Here is a 22,167-nt window from a genome sequence, read left to right as displayed (position 1 = left end):
TAGCTATCAGTAATCTTATATAATATGGATCTGTTTTACACACCAGATATCTGATATGTGAAAAATGGCTGTTGTTTGGGAAATGATAGTGTTGAAAGAGGAAACTGTTATCCCCGAAATCTTTATTATAGATGACATAAAAGTATTATAAAAGTCCACTATCCTTGTTATACTCGACATATATCTTGACAGCTATTTATTTTTTTAGATTAGGAAATGAGACACTTAAAGTAGTAAAGGAGTATTGCTATTTGGGGAGCAAAATAACTGATGTGGTCGAAGTAGAGAGGATATAAAATGTAGACTGGCAATGGCAAGGAAAGCGTTTTTGAAGAAGAGAAATTTGTTAACATCGAGTATAGATTTAAGTGTCAGGAAGTCGTTTCTGAAAGTATTTGTATGGAGTTTAACCAAGTATGGAAGTGGAACATGGTCGATAAATAGTATAGACAAGAAGAGAATAGAAGCTTTCGAAATGTGGTGCAACAGAAGAATGCTGAAGATTAGATGGGTAGATCACATAACTAATGAGGAGGTATTGAGTAGAATTGGGGAGAAGTTTCTGGCACAACTTGACTAGAAGAAGGGATCGGTTGGTAGGACATGTTCTGAGGCATCACAAATTTAGCATTGGAGGGCAGCGTGGAAGGTAAAAATCGTAGAGGGAGACCAAGAGATGAATACACTAAGCATTTTCAGAAGGATGTAGGTTGCAGTAAGTACTGGGACATGAAGAAGCTTGCACAGGATAGAGTAGCATGGAGAGCTGCACGAAACCAATCTCAGGACTGAAGACCACAACAACAAAAGCCATCATAGCCACCGTTGACTGTATGAAATATTTATTATTACGATTGCAATATCGGCCTTAGGGCCATTTTCAGGTAACAGTGCAGAAGTTACTTAAACACAAAAATGACGTACAGAGTGTATATACAAAATTAGACAATCATTTCATTAAGATAATAGCGTAATTATAAAAATTAATTAGAAATGCACATAACTTACATTCTGCCACTAATATGAAGTACAGAGTGTATATACTAAATTAGACAGTCATTTCATTAAGATAATAGCGTATTTATGAAAATTAATGAGAAATGTACATAACTTACATACTGTCAGACATGAGTATATATCATCCTTTTTTTTTTTTGCCTTTATTGTGTTTCAATTCCCCATCGGGGCGGGCTGGCAGCAGCATAGGCGCTGCTCTTCAGCCGAAAGACAGAACAAAACAATAGAAGACATTTAAAAACAGCAAAGGAGAGAATAAGGTGAACATAGATATAAAAAAGGGGGAACAGCATGGAAGGCAATAGACAAAAAAACGGTGTGACTGTAAAATGGAGATAAAAAACTGTTTAAAAGTAGCACATACAAAAAGCCACACACTGCGACGGTTAAAAGAACACGAGGCACAGTATGACAGGAGCATACAGGTAGCGACAGACGTCATAGCACGTAATGTAACACTGACGGCGAACCTCAAGGCAGGACACAATTAAAATCACATCTCTTGACGCACACGAGAAACAGCACTAAACACAACACTGAAGTGGCACACTGATGATGATCAATACAGAGGATCTGCCAGGCGCTAGGAGATGAGGGAGAACTGAAGAAGGGAGGGAGGGAGGGGAAGAGATGGTGGTGGTGAGCAGGGGGGCGCGCGGAAAAGGGCCAGGTAGGGTGGGTAATATATCATCGTCAAAAAGCAACCTTTTTGACTGCGAGAATCCCACAAGATCCGATGAGTTCGACACTTATTACATCGTAAAATGTTGTTAAATATGTGTTGTATTGTCAACGTTACCATCGTTCTAATAATCTATCACAATAGTTATTTGTTCCTGGTGACGCCGAGGCGTCCGTCTTTATCCACCGTTCCTTTCAGCTTTCATTCCGGCTCGATCTGAGTTGTAGTTTCCGCGCAACTCTGATGTGTCACTTGTCACTGAAATTTTGTAATACCTGAAACATGGGTTTCATTGTACTGGGTTTTTCATATCTTATCCAGAAAGAGAAACTGTGAGTTGTTTCTGCTGTTGTATTTTAAAACGTGTTCTCCTCCTGTGGAAGTTTTTGTCAGTCAACCAGTTATTATTTGTATAGTTCTTAAGATTTACGTAAAGAGGGTTTTGAAATTGTGGTGTCACCGCCAGACACCACACTTGCTAGGTGGTAACTTTTAAATCGGCCACGGTCCGCTAGTATATGACGGACCCGCGTGTCGCCACTGTCAGTGATTGCAGACCGAGCGCCACCACACGGCAGGTCTAGAGAGACGTACTAGCACTCGCCCCAGTTGTACAGCCGACTTTGCAAGGAGCGGTTCACTGACAACTACGCTCTCATTTGCCGAGACGATAGTTAGCATAGCCTTCCGCTACTTTTGCTACGACCTAGCAAGGCGCCTTATTCAGTTGATATTAAGATTCTATACTGTATCATCAAGAGGGATGTTCTACAAATGTGGATTAAAGTTAAGTATTCCAGAAGCTACGTACTTTTCTTTATAGCATTCATTACGTATCCTGTTTCAGACCTCACGCCAGCCTGCGTGAGCTTATAGCGTGCATTTCGGTCTCCTCAAACAAAACAGTGTTGGCACTTCTGCCGACACTTCAGAAATTACGTGTTGTTTGGGGTGGGCTTCGACGCCTGTAGACATTTTGTCTGTTTAGTAATGTTTCAGATTCTAGGGCAATTATGTATATTATTCTGGGGTAACTGCAATATACTGCTGTCATGCAATTGAGAAATAAAATCTGTTGCAAGTTACAAGGCAGAGTTTGCGTTTGATTCGTAATTATTGCCATGTCTTTACTGAGTTGCCGGGCGTGTGACCGAGCGATTCTAGGCGCTTCAGTCTGGAACCCCACTGGTGCCGCGGACGCAGGCTCAAATCCTGCCTCGGGCATGGGTGTGTGTGATGCCCCTAGATTTTTTAGGCTTAGGTAGTTCTAAGTCTAGGGGACTGATGGCCTAAGATGTTAAGTGACATAGTGCTTAGAGCCATTTGAATCACTTTATTGAGTTGAAGTATCCTCGAGCGTGGGTCCCACATCACAAAATACGTTAGTGAATGACGTCGGAAGCTGACTGACCCATTTCGTGCATGATGCTTTTGTGTACAGGGAAGTGGCGACACTAGAGAATTTTAGCAAAAGAAACAAAACTTGCAGAGAATCAACCCTTGGTGGCAGTTGATAGTCAACATAAACAAATATAACGCATTCGGAATATATGAACAAAAAGATCATTTATTATTATGATTACAAAGCCGCAGAGCAGTCACAGGAAGCAGTTACTTGCGTAAATTATCTAGGAGTATACGTACGGAGCGATTTGAAGTGGAACGAAAACATTTAACAATTCGCGAGTAAGGCAGATGTCAGACTGAGATTCACTGGAAGAATCCTGAGGAAGTGTAGTCCGTCAACAAACGAAGTAGCTTACAAAACACTCGCTCGACCAATATACTACGAATCGGTTATTATGGAAAGGTCATAACTCCATAAAACATGATTTTGAGATATTCAAAGAAAACTGTTTTATGCTTCAATGGCAGAAGATATGAAGTACCGGTACTTGGACAGGTCTACCTGGAAACCATTAAATCTACATCTTCAAATCGTCAATTTTTATTTTCACATTCTACAAATTAATTTTTTTGTATCTTGGACTCAAGACCTTTTTGAACCAAATTAAAGTAAATAATAGTACAACGCTAGAATTTTGACAATTTATTGATAAACTCAAATTACAGATACTATTTTAACATAATTATCATTACAGATAAGCTTTGTTGCAACATTTTCTGTAGGTTTCATAGATTTTCATCTTCTTCAGTTGTTGTAGGCCAAGCGAATAAATCAATATAAAAGTATTGGGCTCATCAGGGATGTACTGTTCCAGTTTTTTTATATCGTTTATCTTTGTTTATAGGACAATTCACACCGTGTGCTAAGGTTGTTGGGAGTCTGATATTTGGTAGGGGTTTTAAAAGTCTGGGTCAGTCCATCAGGGAATGATTGAGCTACTAATAACCCTGGGTTGTGGCTGTCATACTCTAAGATATTGTACTGTGAAACACTTATTTTCACTTTCATTGAACTGTCTTTTCCCATTGATTGTAAACTCTAGGAATTGCATTTAAAAAGATCTGGTTACCAGTCCTTATAGTTCTTAACAATGTTGTTATCCTCAAGGTAGTTGACAATGAATGAGTTCTTTTTATTGGCAGAATGAAGAATATGTTCAGTATATTCTTTCGCATTGTAAACTTTATCAGTTTGGCCTAACTTTCTTCTTATATTCCCGAACACCCTATCACAAGGTGGGAAACAGTGTCCCCAGATAGGAAAGCGTTGAAAAAATTTTTCAAACATATCAGTTGCAGGAATGTTTTGTCCTTTGTAGTTAATGTACGCTTATCCTCCTAATCTAGTCTTCTTTATAATGAAGTGTGTGAGTTTATCATAGTGCCGTACACCTTTCGTCTTGTTAGACCTTGGCTGTTACCTTCTTCATTTGAGTAAATTCTCTCTTTTCTGATTAAATTGTCCCTGCTAATGAAATATTACACAACAACCACACACGATTTGTCTTACTGTGTGGTGCCAACATTAGATCATGAAATCGGTACTGGTAAAATTTGATTTTTGTTAATATAGGAACAAAACCGTAGGTTACTTCCAGTGATTAAAAAAAATTACATAGAACTAATGAGAAGATGTAGTATGGAAACGTCATGAGTCCTGGACTCATGACATTTTCATACCAACTAAAAATTTTGGCAACGATTTTCTTGGCTTTAAAGGCAGAAACTCATGACGTTCTCAGCACAGATACATGCGTCTGCAGATGGAGAATGCAAAAGTACTGAAATCTGAATTTGTGAAAAATTGGACTCATGACCTTTTCATAATAACTGATTTATTACTCGTCAGTATGGAATCCGTAACAGACAGGATTGATAGAGGAAATAGAGAACATCAAAAGAAGAAATAAACATTGTACAGCCAAAGAAACTGGTACATTTTCCTAATATCGTGTAGGGTCCCTGCGAGCACGCTAAGTTCTGGAACACGGCGTGGCATGCACTCGACTAATGTCTGAAATAATGCTGGAGGGAACTGATACCATGAATCCTGTAGGGCTGTCCAAAAGTCCCTATGAGTACGAGGGGGTGGAGATCTGTTCTGAACAGCACTTTTCAAGGTATCCCAGATATGTTGAATAATGTTACTGGCCAGCGGAAGTCTTTAAACTCAGAAGAATGTTCTTGGACGTGTGGGGTGTCGCGTTGTCCTGCTGGAATTTTCCAAGTCCGTAGAAATGCACAGTGGACATGAATGGATGCAGGTGATCAGACAGGATGCTTAAATACGGTATCTAGACGTAACAAAGGTCCCATGTCACTCCAACTACACACGCCACAGACCATTACAGAGCCTCCATCATCTCTAACAGTCCCCTGCTGACATGTAGAGGCCACAGATTCGTGAGGTTGTCTCCATACCCATACACGTCCATCCGTTCGATACAATTTGAAACGAGACTCGTCTGACCGGGCAACATGTTTCCAGTCATCAACAGTCCAATGTCGATGTCGGTGTTCACTGACTCAGGCGAGGCGTAAAGCTATGTGTCGTGCAGTCATCAATGGTACAGGAATGGGCCTTCGGCTCCGAAAGCCCATATCGATGATGTTTCTTTGAATGGTTCGCGCGCTGACACTTGTTGATGGCCCAGCATTGGAATGTGCAGCAATTTGCGAAGGGTTGCACTTCTGTTACGTTGAACGATTCTCTTGAGATGTCGTTGGTTGCGTTCTTGCCGGATCTTTTTCTGGCTACAGCGATGTCGGACATCTGATGTTTTACGGGGTTCCTGATATTCATGATACACTCGTGAAATGCTTGTGTGGGAGATACTCCACTTCATCGCTACCTCGGAGATGCTGTGTCCCACCGCTCGTGCGCCGACTGTAGCCCCACGTTCAAAGTAACTTAAATGTTGATAATCTGCCATTGTATCAGCAGTAAGCGATCTGACAATTGCGCCAGACATTTGTTGGTTTACATAGGCCTTGATGACTGCAGAGCCGTATTGTGTCTGTTTACATATCTCAGTACTGAAAAATACGCGTACCTTACCAGTTTCTCAGGCGCTTCAGTGTATTCTTTCCTGCTACATGTGTTGCCAAAAGACCGTGCAAATAAAATCAGAGAGATTAATAAATGGTTCAAATGGTTCTAACCACTATGGGACTTAACATCCAAGGTCAGCAGTCCCCTAGAACTACTTAAACCTAACTAACTTAAGATGAACATCAACAAAAGCAAAACGAGGATAATGGAATATGGTCTAACAAAATGGGGTGATGCTGAGGGAATTAGATTAGGAAATGAGACACTTAAAGTAGTAGAGGAGTTTTGCTATTTGGGGAGCAAAAAAACTGATGATGGTCGAAGTAGAGAGGATATCAAATGTAGACTGGCAATGGCAAGGAAAGCGTTTCTGAAGAAGAGAAATTTGTTAACATCTAGTATTGATTTAAGTTTCAGGAAGTCGTTTGTGAAAGTATTTGTATGGAGTGTAGCCATGTATGGAAGTGAAACATAGACGATAAATAGTTTAGACAAGAAGACAATAGAAGCTTTCGAAGTGTGGTGCTACAGAAGAATGCTGAAGATTAGGTGGGTAGATCACATAACTAATGAGGAAGTATTGAATAGGACTGGGGAGAAGAGAAGTTTGTGGCACAACTTGACAAGAAGAAGGGACCGGTTGGTAGGACATGTTCTGAGGCATCAAGGGATCACCAATTTAGTATTGGAGGGCAGCATGGAGGGTAAAAATCGTAGAGGGAGACCAAGAGATGAATACACTAAGCGGATTCAGAAGGGTGTAGGTTGCAGTAGGTACTGGGAGATGAAGAAACTTGCACAGGATAGGGTAGCATGGAGAGCTGCATCAAACCAGTCTCAGGACTGAAGACCACAACAACAACAACAACCTATGGACATCACGCACATGCCCGAGGCAGGATTCGAACATGCGACCGTAGCAGCAGCGCGGTTCCGGACTGAAGTGCCTAGAACCGCTCGTCCCGGTCAGAGAGATTACAGCTCACGCGGATGTTTACCAGCAATCGTTCTTCCCACGAACCATTTGCGACTGCAACGGGAAACGGATAAGTGACACTGTTACAAAAAGTACTCCCTGCCACACTCCAGAACGTGATTTGCGGAGTGTAGGTGTAGATGTAGGCCAACGCCCTTGCCTCAGTAACAGCACCGATTCGCGTACGATTATCGAAGTTAAGCACTTTCGGGCTTGGCTAGAACTTGGATGGGTGACCATCCAGTCTGCGGAGCGCTGATGCATTGTGCTGCTCTCAGACCTTGTGAGGCACAGTGAGCAGCTACTTGGCTGAGAAGTAGCGACTCCGGTCACGAAAACTGACAACGGTCCATCCACATCCGCGTCGATACTTCGTTCATCATAAGAATAAACCTGATGTAAACATTACGTCATGTATTCTTCCGCGGTAGCTTGAATCTCATTGGGTGGAACGGAAACCAAGCTCTGACCGGTACAGTCAAGTACGATCATAGCAGGTATACATTTGATGCTGCATTACAAGCACATAGCTTGAGCGATAATGCGGGACAACAGCTATAGCGGCGCATTAAACTTGGACAGCACTGGCCAGCCAGCAATCCAAGTTACCTGCAATGGTGTGGGCAGTTCAGTTCAGACGCAAAAAGAGACGAGCAAGGAAACAATACAGCTTCGAATTTTATATAATTTTAAAAGAGGATGAAATAATATTCGGCAAAACTCCAGCACTATCACGCGCATGTGACCAGACGGAAAGCATAAAATGCTCTCGTTCTCACCTAACATAGTATTCTAATTACAAACAAGAGTGATGAATTCTCCGAACTTAAATACAGGGTAATTTTTCTGGACGAGCTACGTGTGATGCAAAAGCATGCTGCAGGGATTCCACTGTACTGTTGAATACTGATTCAGTACTGGAGCTGTCCACGTCTATGTTGATAAGGAGTCCATCAACAACAGAATCCACGGATCCACACCGGCGTCTCATTTTTCCCTCTTTCTTTACGACGTGCCGTTCTATATCCCTTAACTTTGGCCCAGATCAGTTCTGTTGGGTTCATATTGTAATGAATCAGTGCAAATGTAAAAATGCAGCATTTACTGTGAAAATGTTTTCTTGTTTCTACGATACGTATCTACGTCTGTGCTATGAAACAATGGACATAACCCAAATAAAGAGTAGCTAGGTTTTCATTTTCGCCTTAAGAAATTGAATTGTTACGTTTTCTTAATTTAACTAACCTTTACTAATACTCTTTCACAAAATATCGATAATTGAGAATTTATACGGGGTGTTAAAAAAGCCTCTCCGCAGTGCCGTATGATTGTTCGCCTGCCTGGGTTACTTCCCTTCAAGAGGACTCTCCCAACATTCCACTGTTTATCTCAGCCGGCGTCAGTAGTATCGTTGGTGTGTGTCGTTACGTGTTGACGTGAACATTTAAGTTTAGTTCATTTACTCGTTTGTTTCGTTTTTGTCACTGTTAAAATGCTAAGCACTGAAGAACGTGTGTTTTTAGACGAACAAGTGTTCAAAGCTGGCAGTAAATACACAGTTCCTCAAACATTTAATTCAGTTTTCCCGGAGACAATACTCCCACATCGCGATACTGTGCGAGATTTGATTAACAAATTTCGCAGTACTGGTTCAGTGACATATGCACCGAGAAGTGGTCGTCCTAGCGTTTTGTCTGAGGATAAACTACTCGATACTTCCGATAAAATGTCCACGAGACCAAACAAGTCAGTAAGAAAACTCGCCCAGGAAATCGATGTTATTGTCGGAACGGCCCACACAGCTGGAAGGAAAAAATTAGAACTTTTCCCATACAAAGTGACAGTCGTGCAGAAATTGAAAAATATTGATTATGGCAAGAGACTGCATTATTGTCAATGGTTCAAAAATTCGTTCAACAAAATGGAAGCGATGTTCCTAATGAAACGTTTTCCACTGATGAGGCGTGGTTTCACTTATCTGGCTACATGAACTAACAAAATTCTCGTATGTGGAGTACTGCAAATCCATTCTGTATTCTTCAGAAACCACTTTACAGCTTGTGTTTGGAAACATGATTAGACGAATTGAATAGTGTATTCAACAACAGAGGGGACACTTTCAACATTTAACGTGGAAAAAACTTGTATTTCACTGAGTTTCATTTCGGCACATTCACTGCGGCATAGGCCACGCACGGATAACAATTATACGGCACTGCGAAAAGACTTTTTGAACACCCCGTATTTGAAATGAAAACAGGAATTTCCCGTGGAATGTGTAATTAAAAACAAGAAGTCGTACATTATTCGTAAAAAATGATGACAAATTTTACAATTACTAAAAATGTTCAAATGTGTGTGAAATCTTATGGGACTTAACTGCTAAGGTCATCAGTCCATAAGCTTACACACTACTTAACCTAAATTATCCTAAGGACAAACACACACACCCATGCCCGAGGGAGGACTCGAACCTCCGCCGGGACCAGCCTTACAATTACGAGATTTATGTATTTCAAATTTAGCGAGAAGAAAGTTGAGTCGGGTTAAACTAGGAATAGTCAATCCTAACTGCGGTAAGTTATCAAGCTACTATGCCACCGATATCGCTATTTACGAAGGTGCATTTATATGTCAACTGTATCTAATACAGTCCGCTGGAAAACTTCAAAGCCGATTATCTCTGTACATTTACGAGAAACATTAAGAACAACCTATTTCCTCGGCACTTTTTAACCGTGTTCCAGACGTGTGTTTCACTACGGAACAGGAAGCAGCCTAAGCCATACATACAGCGTATTAACAGCGCTACAATCAGAGCTCAACAATGCACAAGCAGTGACTGTACACTACATTTGAAATAAAAACTACACAAGTAAAGCGCAATTAAGAAAGACGTTGATGGCTGGTGTGGTGGTTGCACACTCTAACCTTGTATACCAGTAACACAACCAGTTTTTAGTTGCAACACTTCTTTATTGATTACACATACACATGAACTCATCAGCCGTAATGATCAATTAACAACATTTGCATATCAAGGCCCTATCCACAATTAGTGATTACAATATTAACCGTCATGACAACGACCCCTTTACGTGCCGGTAGCAACAACCAAAATAATAGATGAAATAGACTGAAAGTGTTGTTAATAAAAATTCTCTATTTAAACTAGACTGAACTGCATGTGACTGCTTTAGTCTTTAATAAAACTTGCATCTGACTGCGTATTTAACTGAACTGAACTTTATTTGACTGCATGAAAGTATTGTTGGAAAATTAGTACTGAAAATACACATCTGACTGCATGAAAGTTTAGTGGTAAAAATAAATGAAAGTCACCAATGTGCATTTGACTGCATCTGTGGACTTAGCTCATGCACTCCTTCCCGTTTAGCCAATAATAAAACATATATTCAACTCAGCCGTAGCGCAATGGCATAAAATTGTCATTCTAGCTAACTTTACTCATGTTGGCCCTGTTTGTTACTCAGTAAAAATTCTGTCCTGATCTGAATAATTTGCCAACTGTGCAATGGCATATAGATTATTTTACTCTGATAAATGAAATTATTAGCTTTACTCATGGGAACTTTACATTAATGTACCTTTTGGTTCAATGCAAGCACAGGATGCGGAGAACGACATAAGGTGTGAGATGAAGCTCTAATTTTATCTAAAAAATATGTATTGTTCACACTTTTAACGCACATTTGAAAAACTAAAAAAAACTTCTATAGCATGGATTTACGAGAAAGTTTCACAAAACGCTTATTGCATCAACAATGGGATTTCTATCTAGCTTTTAGACATTATTTAACCGAAGAAAACCCATTTTATTAATTACTCTTTCTAATTTCCCAGGTATGGGCGGAGTTTCGCACAATATATAGCTCATTATGTGCGTAGCGCCAATTCTTACTTTTAATGCTGTCACGACCCGGCTGCCTCCTGCAAGCATCCAGCTCCGACTCGAAACACGTCTGCTGTCTCTGCGCATCTCCTCACCACTACCCAAACTTTTACCGCGTGCACCTAGCTCTGTTAGCTGTCAAAGATCTTACTACTCGAAGATGTACTACTCGTCCAACCTTGCGGTTGGGAACTATCGACATTTTTCACTGGCTCTATCCTGATTGAATCTCAGCACATACCTTTCAAGACAACCAAATGTTTACAATGTCGGCTATCGCCTTTTTCAGTTTTACACTTACTGAAAAGGTAAAATTAATTTGATGCTATCTGACCTGAAGGGTACTATTAATTGTTCTGTTTACACTTAGAGGTCTGCTACACTCAACGTCCGGAATATTCCAGACTTTATGCAAGCTTAAAGCAAAACGTCAATTTGATGAATATGTGATGGACGCGAGCAAACGTTAATCTATTACGATTTCACAAACACACGATGCAAAGGGTGAACTTATACTCAACTTTGGGCAGTAGAAAATCTTGTACCTAAAACAAGCCTCTCGTTGAATGGAACAGAGAAATCGAGCGTTAACGGGGTCCGGACGGCCCTGAGTTCAAATCCTGAGATTTCCGTCACACTGAAAGCTAGCGGAGCGAGGTTTGCTGGCGTCGACCGCTATACACGTTTCTGAAAACAGGAAAACATAAGCGGCAAACACACTGTAGTATATACAAGTTACACGAATATATATACAGAAACCCAAGTCCTTAATGCAAACATATTGCAAGTTAACCAATGAACATAATTAAGGAGCTTAGTTTCCTTTGACGCAAATATATGAAAAGATGTCAGTCGACACCCAATGACTTAAGGTCCACCTTACAAGATAACCTGTCTTTGCTGAATGGCTGACACCACATAAATCAAACGTGCAGTATCTAACGTGACAATCAACCTCCAGATAAGTATATGAAATTGCAATAGAAAACTAATGTCACTTCAATAGGTCGCTAATGGAATAAGCACGGCACCTATGGCCAGAGACCAAAACACACACAGACCATAAAACACAATGTGACCTATATTTATCATGGCCACTTGCCTTTTTATACACACAAGACATTATTAAGAGGAGACAACTACCACTTATTCGTAAAAGAAGAAAATTCTAAATTTATAACTAAATTAAGAAATGACGTTGGGTGAATCAGCTACCTTCAGCGAGCCTCTAAGCACCAAATCTAATCTTACAAATGCGAGGCGCTATTTATAGCCACTTTAGTAACATAATTTCATGGTTCCAGAACATAACTCGCCTCGCCTCCACTACAGTGAATGTTTTGCTGGCCACGAGCAGAAGCAACTGCGACAGTCAACAGTCCTTACGTCCACAATAATATTGACTATACAAGGTGAGTCACCTAACATTACCGCTGGATGTATTTCGTAAACCGCATCAAATACTGACGAATCGATTCTACACACCGAACGTGAGGAGAGGAGCTAGTGTAATTGGTTAATACAAACCATAAAAAATGCACGGAAGTATGTTTTTTAACACAAACCTACGTTCTTTTTATGGAACCCCGTTATTTTTGTTAGCACATCTGAACATATAAACAAATACGTAATCAGTGCCGTTTGTTGCATTGTAAAATGTTAATTACATCCGGAGATATTGTAACCTAAAGTTGACGCTTGAGTACCACTCCTCCGCTGTTCGATCGTGTGTATTGGAGAGCACCGAATTACGTAGGGATCCAAAGGGAACGGTGATGGACCTGAGGTACAGAAGAGGCTGGAACAGCACATTACGTCCACATGCTAACACCTTTTTATTGGTCTTTTTCACTGACGCATATGTACATTACCATGAGGGATGAGGTACACGTACACACGTGGTTTCCGTTTTCAATTACGGAGTGGAATAGAGTGTCTCCCGACATGTCAGCCCAATAGATGTTCAATGTGGTCGCCATCATTTGCTGCACAGAATTGCAATCTCTGGCGTAATGAATGTCGTACGCGCCGCAGTACATCTGGTGTAATGTCGCCGCAGGCTGCCACAATACGTTGTTTCATCTCCTCTGGGGTTGTAGGCACATCACGGTACACGTTCTCCTTTAACGTACCCCACAGAAAGAAGTCCAGAGGTGTAAGATCAGGAGAACGGGCTGGCCAATTTATGCGTCCTCCACGTCCTATGAAACGCCCGTCGAACATCCTGTTAAGCGTCAGCCTAGTGTTAATTGCGGAATGTGCAGGTGCACCATCATGCTGATACCACATTCGTCGACGCGTTTCCAGTGGGACGTTTTCGAGCAACGTTGGCAGATCATTCTGTAGAAACGCGATGTATGTTGCAGCTGTTTGGGCCCCTGCAATGAAGTGATGACCAATGAGGTGGTCGCCAATGATTCCGCACCATACATTTACAGTCCACGGTCGCTGTCGCTCTACCTGTCTGAGCTAGCGAGGATTGTCCACGGACCAGTAATGCATGTTCCGTAGATTCACTGCCCCGTGGTTTGTGAAACCCGCTTCATCGGTAAACGGGTAGAACTGCAACGCATTCTCTGTTAATGCCCATTGACAGAATTGCACTCGAAGTCATCACCACGTAATTGCTGATGTAGCGACACATGAAACGGGTGAAAGCGGTGACGATGCAGTATGCGCATGACGCTACTTTGACTCAGTCCACCGGCTCTCGCAACTGACCGTCGGAGCTTTCAAGCGCCAACTTTAGGTTACAATATCTCCGGATGTAATTAACATTTTACAATGCAACAAACGCCACTGATTATGTATTTGTTTATATGTTCAGATGTGCTAACAAAACTAACTGGGTTCCATTTAAAAAAAACGTAGGTTTGTGTTAAAAAACATACTTCCGTGCATTTTTGTATGGTTTGTATTAAACAATTACACTAGCCCCTCTCCTCACGTTCGGTCTGTGGAATCGATTCGTCAGTATTTGATGTGGTTTACGAAATATATCCAGCGGTAATGTTAGGTGACACCCTGTATATAGAAGGAACCCACCACGAAAGCTTGGCGATTAATTTTTTCTTCTTCATGTGAAATTTACACGCCATCCATTCACATCGCTCTCGAGGTAATAGCAATCCTTGTCACGACTGGCCAGTCGTGCCGATACAACTTTAATACCTTCCGGCATCGGCCCATGCTTCTTCGTTGCTCCAACTCAGCTGGTCCTCACGGCATACGGCCCTGACACGTGACATGGTGTCGCCAACTCCCCACAACGGCAACACCGAAAGCACGTCACGTGATAGGCTGCCTCGGCTCATGCGCGGACTCACTCTCCTCGACTTGCGCACGCACGCCACCATAAATAGCCTGCCTCAGAGACGCAAAGAGAACAAGGCACAGCGACAACGCTCAAAGATGAAAGTAAGAATCGATATCGCCTGGCGCCAGAAACCCACCGGCTCAGCGGCTGTTAAGATCTTAAGATTACATTTAACGTAACTTAGTAATAATATATCTAATAGATAACTAGCACCTACTTCCAAGAGAGTAGCAACACCGATGTACGGGGTGCATTCAAGTTCTAAGGCCTCCGATTTTTTTTTCTAATTAACTACTCACCCGAAATCGATGAAACTGGCGTTACTTCTCGACGTAATCGCCCTGCAGACGTACACATTTTTCACAACGCTGACGCCATGATTCCATGACAGCGGCGAAGGCTTCTTTAGGAGTCTGTTTTGACCACTGGAAAATCTCTGAGGCAATAGCAGCACGGCTGGTGAATGTGCGGCCATGGAGAGTGTCTTTCATTATTGGAGAAAGCCAAAAGTCACTAGAAGCCACGTCAAGTGAGTAGGGATCATGAGGAATCACTTCAAAGTTGTTATCGCGAAGAAACTGTTGCCTAAAGTTAGCTCGATGTGCGGGTGCGTTGTCTTGGTGAAACAGCACACGCGCAGCCCTTCCCGGACTTTCTTGTTGCAGTGCAGGAAGGAATTTGTTCTTCAAAACATTTTCGTAGGATGCACCTGTTACCGTAGCGCCCTTTGGAAACCAATGGGTAAGGATTACTCCCTCGCTGTCCCAGAACATGGACACCATCATTTTCTCAGCACTGGCGGTTACCCGAAATTTTTTTGGTGGCGGTGAATCTGTGTGCTTCCATTGAGCTGACTGGCGCTTTGTTTCTGGATTGAAAAATGGCATCCACGTCTCATCCATTGCCACAACCGACGAAAAGAAAGTCCCATTCGTGCTGTCATTGTGCATCAACATTGCTTCGCAACATGCCACACGGGCAGCCGTTTGGTCGTCCATCAGCATTCGTGGCACCCACCCGGATGACACTTTTCGCATTTTCAGGTCGTCATGCAGGATTGTGTGCACAGAACCCACAGAAATGCCAACTCTGGAGGCGATCTGTTCAACAGTCATTTGGCGATCCCCCAAAACAATTCTCTCCACTTTCTCGATCGTGTCGTCAGACCGGCTTGTGCGAGCCCGAGGTTGTTTCGGTTTGTTGTCACATGATGTTCTGCCTTCATTAAACTGTCGCACCCATGAACGCACTTTCGACACATCCATAACTCCATCACCACATGTCTCCTTCAACTGTCGATGAATTTCAATTGGTTTCACACCACGCAAATTCAGAAAACGAATGATTGCACGCTGTTCAAGTAAGGAAAACGTCGCCCGTTCTCATTCTCGCCGCAGGCGGTAAAATTCCATCTGCCGTACGGTGCTGCCATCTCTGGGACGTTTTGACAATGAACGCACCCTCATTTTAAAACAATGCGCATGTTTCTATTTCTTTCCAGTCCGGAGAAAAAAAATCGGAGGCCTCAGAACTTGAATGCACCTCGTGCGTGTGCTACGGCGTCTGACCAATCATCGCGTTTGTGTTTGTTTACGTCACGTTTATTCTTACGATGAACGGAGTATAGCGACGGCTGTAGGATGGAGATGGCCTAGCGGTTCGTCACTACCTCTGGGGTCTTCCAAGACCTATTCTGACGGAGTTATCGAGTTTAGTCTTAGTCGTAGACGTAGGTTGCGTTTTACGCGCGAAAAACTTTGAGTATTGCTTATGTGGAGAATGTGACGAACGTTTCGAAATGCAGGAGACGTGCAACACAGCCTTTGCTGTGTGAGCATTTGACAAAGTAATAAAGGTTTCACATCATGGAAGGAATGGAAAACAGGTTATTTGTCAGTAAATTACGAGCTATGGTGGCAATATTAACAATTTGTGTCGCAAATAGTTGGGACGCTTTCGGGCGAATAATACGCACTTCATTTGTCAATACGATTGCTTATTAGCATTGATTTGTCATTAAGTATCGTAGTCACAAGTATGTAAATCTGATAACGAAAATAAAGTGGATAATTCCATCTGACTTTCGCTGAGTACTTGGTGACTCGTAATAACGCGAGAAAAATATACTTTTAGCCACTGATGATCACATATTACCCCCCCACTAGATTTCGGGTCATCAGTTCACTGTTTTGCGTTACTGGCGTAGATGTTATTGTGAATACTGCTCAGAACATAAACAGAATAGATAATATACAAAGTAGATAATATACAGCTTTCAGTAATATTAACCGTGTTAATACTAAATATAGAAAAGAAACATAATCAGTCGTAGAACACTAAAACACAGACTGTATACAAAAATCTCTGTGATTTCCTAACGCAGTTAAACAACTGTGCGAGATCAATACTTGTGCCATCATGTAAAGTCAACCCAAAAAGTTTTGCAAAAAAAAGTTAGCACAGCTTTAGACGGACTCTTTTCGTAATCCGTAAAATGTCATGACAATACCCTATCTCACCCCACGTACGCAAGAGCATGTGATGGTGGCTTTTGCATCCGCAGTTGTTCTGTGGAGACCGCCAAGGTCCCATACAGGCGACGCATACGCAATGTGATTCACATAACCGCACAGCAAGAAACCCAGAGTCGTTACGTCCGGATATCGCGGTGGCCACATCGTTCGACCATCTCTCTCTCAAAAATGATATGCTGCTTCTTCGGGTATTCAACACTTTGCTCGCGTCTGTGAGCTCCTGACGTGGCATTCAGAAACTTCTTCCCCTTTGCTCGGAAAATCATTGCATGGCTGCGCATCCACAGAACGACATCCAGAGGGTTTTCGAGCTGCAACAAGTTCTGAACAGAAAACGACACACACCACACGCACACACACACACACACACACACACACACACATATTCATTAACACACGCAAACGTCCCTCACACACGCACATACACTTCATCGCCATCTCTGGGATTTTCACCTGCCTCGAGATGACTGGGTGTTTGTGTTGTCCTCATCATTTCATCATCATCCAGGAAAGTGGCGCAATTGGACTGAGCAAAGATTGGGTAATTGTACGGGCGCTGATAACCACGCTGTTGAGCGCCCCACAAACCAAACATCATCATCATCTCATCGCCATCTCTAGCAGCTGGGACTGCAATGCGTGTCGGAGCTGCCAGAGATGGCAGTCATGAGTGTGTGTGCGTGTGTATATGTGAGAGCAGTATTTGCTTGTATTAATGAATATCTGTGTGTGTGTGTGTGTGTGTGTGTGTGTGTGTATGTATGTGAGAGCAGTATTTGCTTGTATTAATGAATGTCTGTGTGTGTGTGTGTGTGTGTGTGTGTGTGTGTGTGTGTGTGTGTATTCCCTTTTAAAACGAACGCTGTTGCCGGGAGCTAACGTGTAAGAGTGTTATAATTGTGCGTGTCTGCAACTTGTGATACTATTGGATTTCAGACATTTTGCATATGAGAAAAGACAGCCACCGAGCTGTAGTTTGTAATGATACTAAGCGTGACAACGCGAGAGTTAAGAAACGAAATCTGTTTATAACGTGCGCCTATACCAAGACGCGCGGCCAGCGTTTAGAAGGTACTTTTAAACACTATGACTCGCTGGGCGCAGATATTTGAAATCATTGCCGCAGCGCTTGATAGCAAGTAGCTGCGAAACAGAAGAAAGAACAATTTATCATTTGTTAGGAAAATTCTAGAGTCTTTATAGTTAGTTGTACTTCTGGTCGCCGATATGTTAACATGTACTTCATTAACTTTGATGTTTGGTCGCCGACTTGTTAAGACGTGTTGTGTAGCACCGCTACAAGTTATATTTCATTTAGTGTGAAAAACCATATTATCACCAAGAAAAAGGAAACGCTTTTGTAAACCTTGTGACGATAAAAAATACTTACGCCCACGCCGGGACATTTAATTTTTACAAAATATCACACATACAAAAGCAGCGATTGTTGGACTGCTCCATGTATGAAAAAAACATAAAAATGTAAGTTTTGTATTCATTGTAAATTTGTTAATCTTTATAGTTTAACGCCTTTGTTCTTTGAGAATATATTGATGCTTCACTGTACAGAAAATCTATGCTTATTCTTTTCTTTAAATTAACCACGAATAATGTTTATGTTTAAATGAACTTTGTTACAGGTTCGCTCTTTATCGCGGTGTCTCGATTGTATTTGGGAGACCATAAATGTGTTCAATTTCCGATCTGACAACCTTTTTTTACAAAATTTCACTGTTTTGCAATCGTTTCCAATTTTTTTTATTATTCAAATAGGTCCCTTAGGTAATTTCATTGAAGAGTCTGATTGCGTGAAAGCAATCCGGGTTAAGAGGTCATTTGAGAAACTATTTTCGCGCAATCAATCTGTACGTCTCCTGAACACAATAGAGAACCGACGCATCGGCGATCATTCATTAATTTTTCTCTCTTTCCAAGTCGTACCAAAAAACGGCCAAGGAGAACTGCCGTGAGTACGCAATCTAGTGTTAAAGGCTGCATTCTTTATCTTCTCGGCAAACATTGCCATAAATTATCATCATCAATGTTATATTTGGTTAAATGTGAAAAGCCAAAAAACCTTTTAACGCTAGAAACTAAACGTGTCATCTTTACGTTAAGAAACAATCTATCTTTTCCTTACATTGTAAATAGATTTTTCAATGTTTTGAAATATAGAGTATACTAGTAGGTTACAATGTTTGTAATAGGTTGTCACAAACTGCCCATCCCTCCTGCTGTTGGTAAGGCTAGCGTAAAACGGTGAAAAATGTGTTGTATACATGGTCATCCACGACGCCAATTTTTTGATATGTTATTGCACAAGAAAAGTAAAGAAAAAAGTTCATATAAACTTAGGTTCACAAATGTTTAGTTACGGAGTTACGGCCGAAAAAAAAATATTGCTGAAATTTAGTATCTTCGCTAATATGAAGCCATCGCAAAACTGTACGAGGTTAAAGTACAACACAATTTCCATTTATTTTGTTGTTATAAGTCTGGTGAATCTAATAAAACATGTCCCAGACGTGAATCTGCAGTAGTTTTTCAGAACATCCAGAGAAGCCCAGAAGTAATTTCGTAAAATTTTTAATTATAATTTAATTACTCGGCCCATTGTGCTATTTAAATTGCACAAAATTTTCAACAGAAGTTTAAGAGAATTTAATTTTGTAAATTAATATGACAGCAATAACGTTAACTGAAACTGTATGAACGTGTTGCATAATCTGGTTTTCTATTATACCATGTTGTTGTTGTTGTGGTCTTCAGTCCTGAGACTGGTTTGATGCAGCTCTCCATGCTACTCTATCCTGTGCAAGCTTCTTCATCTCCCAGTACCTCCTGCAACCCACATCCCTCTGAATCTGCTTAGTGTATTCATCTCTTGGTCTGCCCCTACGATTTTTACCCTTCACGCTGCCCTCCAATACTAAATTGGTGATCCCTTGATGCCTCAGAACATGTCCTACCAACCGATCCCTTCTTCTGGTCAAGTTGTGCCACAAACTTCTCTTCTCCCCAATCCTATTCAATACTTCCTCATTAGTTATGTGATCTACCCATCTAATCTTCAGCATTCTTCTGTAGCATCACATTTCGAAAGCTTCTATTCTCTTCTTGTCTAAACTATGTTTCACTTCCATACATGGCTACACTCCATACAAATACTTTCAGAAATGACTTCCTGACACTTAAATCTATACTCGAGGTTAACAAATTTCTCTTCTTCAGAAACGCTTTCCTTGTCATTGCCAGTCTACATTTTATATCCTCTCTACTTCGACCATCATCAGTTATTTTGCTCCCCAAATAGCAAAACTCCTTTATTACTTTAAGTGTCTCATTTCCTAATCTAATACCCTCAACATCACCCGACTTAATTCGACTACATTCCATTATCCTCGTTTTGCTTTTGTTGATGTTCATCTTATATCCTCCCTTCAAGACACCATCCGTTCCGTTCAACTGCTCTTCCAAGTCCTTTGCTGTCTCTGACAGAATTACAATGTCATCGGCGAACCTCAAAGTTTTTATTTCTTCTCCATGGATTTTAATACCTACTCCGAATTTTTCTTTTGTTTCCTTTACTGCTTGCTCAATATACAGATTGAATAACATCGGGGAGAGGCTACAACCCTGTCTTACTCCCTTCCCAACCACTGCTTCCCTTTCATGTCCCTCGACTGTTATAACTGCCATCTGGTTTCTGTACAAATTGTAAATAGCCCTTCGCTCCCTGTATTTTACCCCTGCCACCTTTAGAATTTGAAAGAGAGAGAGAGAGTACAGCACACGTGAATTGATGTTAAACCGGAAATAACAAAGCTCAGTGTTAAGGAAGTTCTACAGTGTACAGAAAATTTCACAATACATTCACAATAAATGTTCACAACTGCCTCCACCGAGTTCAAAACATTTAGCTACCTCATGTATGAGCGGATTTTATTGCTCGTTTCGCAGGGTTCTTTTTAAATTCGTCTATTACATTCATAATGCGAGCAAGCAATGGCTCACGTGTATTGACTTTGTCCTCATAAAGTACGTCTTTCATCCATCCCCATACACAAAAATCTACTGGTGTTAAATCTGGCGATCAGGATGACTACAGTCGTGTAGCACCATGACCAATCCATTTCTGGGGAAAACGTTGATTTAAATGTGTAGTAACGGCGCTGGTGGAATGTGGAGACGCGCCCTCGTGTTAAAAATACTTTAGCAATCGCGTGGCAAGTGGAACATCTTCGAGCAAACGGGGTATATCTTCTTGAAGGGATTATAAGTACGTCTCGCCAGTTAGATGTCCTGGGAAAATGAATGGTCCAATAAAGCGTGTGTTGATAATACTGGACCACACATTTATGCTGAATCGCAGTTGGAAACTGCGTTGCACTGTTGCATGTGGGTTTGCTTCAGTACATACTTGGTCGTTATGTAAATTGTTTATACCATCTCGAGTAAACTGTGCCTCATCAGTAAATAAAGCGTATTTGTGTAAGTGCTGATTGGTATTTAACCAGTTGTACAATTACAAGCGAAGGGGAGGATCTCCCGGATGTAAATGATGCACTTTTTGCTTACGGTAAGGATACAGATTATTGTACTTCAGTGTACGCCATAGCTTAGATTGTGATATGCCTAATCGTTGAGACATACGTCGTGTACTGGTACCATGGCTACGGTGAACAGCATCCATAATATCCTCATCATCGTCTTCACATATCGAGCCCTCATATTGATTATGAACGGTAGGTTGAGAACCTGTCACACGTAACGTTCAAAATACTCCGGTAATGGTTCGCGCATTCGGAATCCTCTGTGTTAGATAACGTACGCGATATTCGTTAACTGCAGCCGTAGCATTACCATCACACCTGCCATTAATAAACATGATATCTTCGTATTCCTGTGTTGTAAATTTAAAAGACATCCCTTTTTCATAAATAATATACAAACTCTTACAGGGTGTTTCAAAAATGACTGGTATGTTTGAAACGGCAATAAAAACTAAACGAGCAGGGATAGAAATACACCGTTTGTTGCAATATGCTTGGGACAACAGTACATTTTCAGGCAGACAAACTTTCGAAATTACAGTAGTTACAATTTTCAACAACAGATGGCGCTGCGGTCTGGGAAACACTATAGTACGATATTTTCCACATATCCACCTTTGACAACGTGTCTGGCGGAATGGCTTCACATGCAGATGAGATGTACTGCTTCAGCTGTTCAATTGTTTCTGGATTCTGGCGGTACACCTGGTCTTTTAA

General features: G+C 41.4%; 1 protein-coding gene across 1 annotated transcript in view; it reads left to right on the top strand.

Moving 5' to 3' along the window:
• The window catches only part of LOC126109700 (uncharacterized), a 94,076-nt gene that overhangs the window by 29,801 nt on the left and 42,108 nt on the right, over positions 1 to 22,167 (top strand). The gene's annotated exons all lie outside the window — the stretch shown is intronic.

The sequence above is a fragment of the Schistocerca cancellata genome, chromosome 12, assembly GCF_023864275.1.
Source record: "Schistocerca cancellata isolate TAMUIC-IGC-003103 chromosome 12, iqSchCanc2.1, whole genome shotgun sequence".
Taxonomy (NCBI): Eukaryota; Metazoa; Arthropoda; class Insecta; order Orthoptera; family Acrididae; genus Schistocerca; species Schistocerca cancellata.
Note: the sequence above shows the minus strand (reverse complement) of the source record. Positions and strands in the feature narration are given on the sequence as shown.